The following is a 370-nucleotide window of genomic DNA, read 5'->3' as shown; positions in this document are numbered from 1 at the left end:
GCTTAGAGTTTTAAGGTGGCGCTTGCTAAGGAGGAAATTTAGCTGTCCGGCAATCCCAAGTTTCCATTTAACAAAATGATTACGAAAATCTTTTTGGGTGCATTTGGCTCCCTATTTTTATAGATATTCCCAATCCTATTCTCCAAATAATGTTTGGCACACTATTCCAGAAATATTACCCTATTTTTTTAATTATTTTTAGACCCCATAAGATTATTAATTTTACTAAATGCCCCTAAATTTTTTTTAAAAAAATTAACAAAAACCCCCCCATCAACCCAACTTGTCAGATTCCGGCAACCACCGCCTGTGATAGCCGGAATCTGTACAACGGCCTAAATTCCGACCATAAATGGCCAGAATTACACCG

This window comes from Pistacia vera, unplaced genomic scaffold (genome assembly GCF_008641045.1).
Source record: "Pistacia vera cultivar Batoury unplaced genomic scaffold, PisVer_v2 Contig76, whole genome shotgun sequence".
NCBI classification, from domain to species: Eukaryota; Viridiplantae; Streptophyta; class Magnoliopsida; order Sapindales; family Anacardiaceae; genus Pistacia; species Pistacia vera.
Note: the sequence above shows the minus strand (reverse complement) of the source record.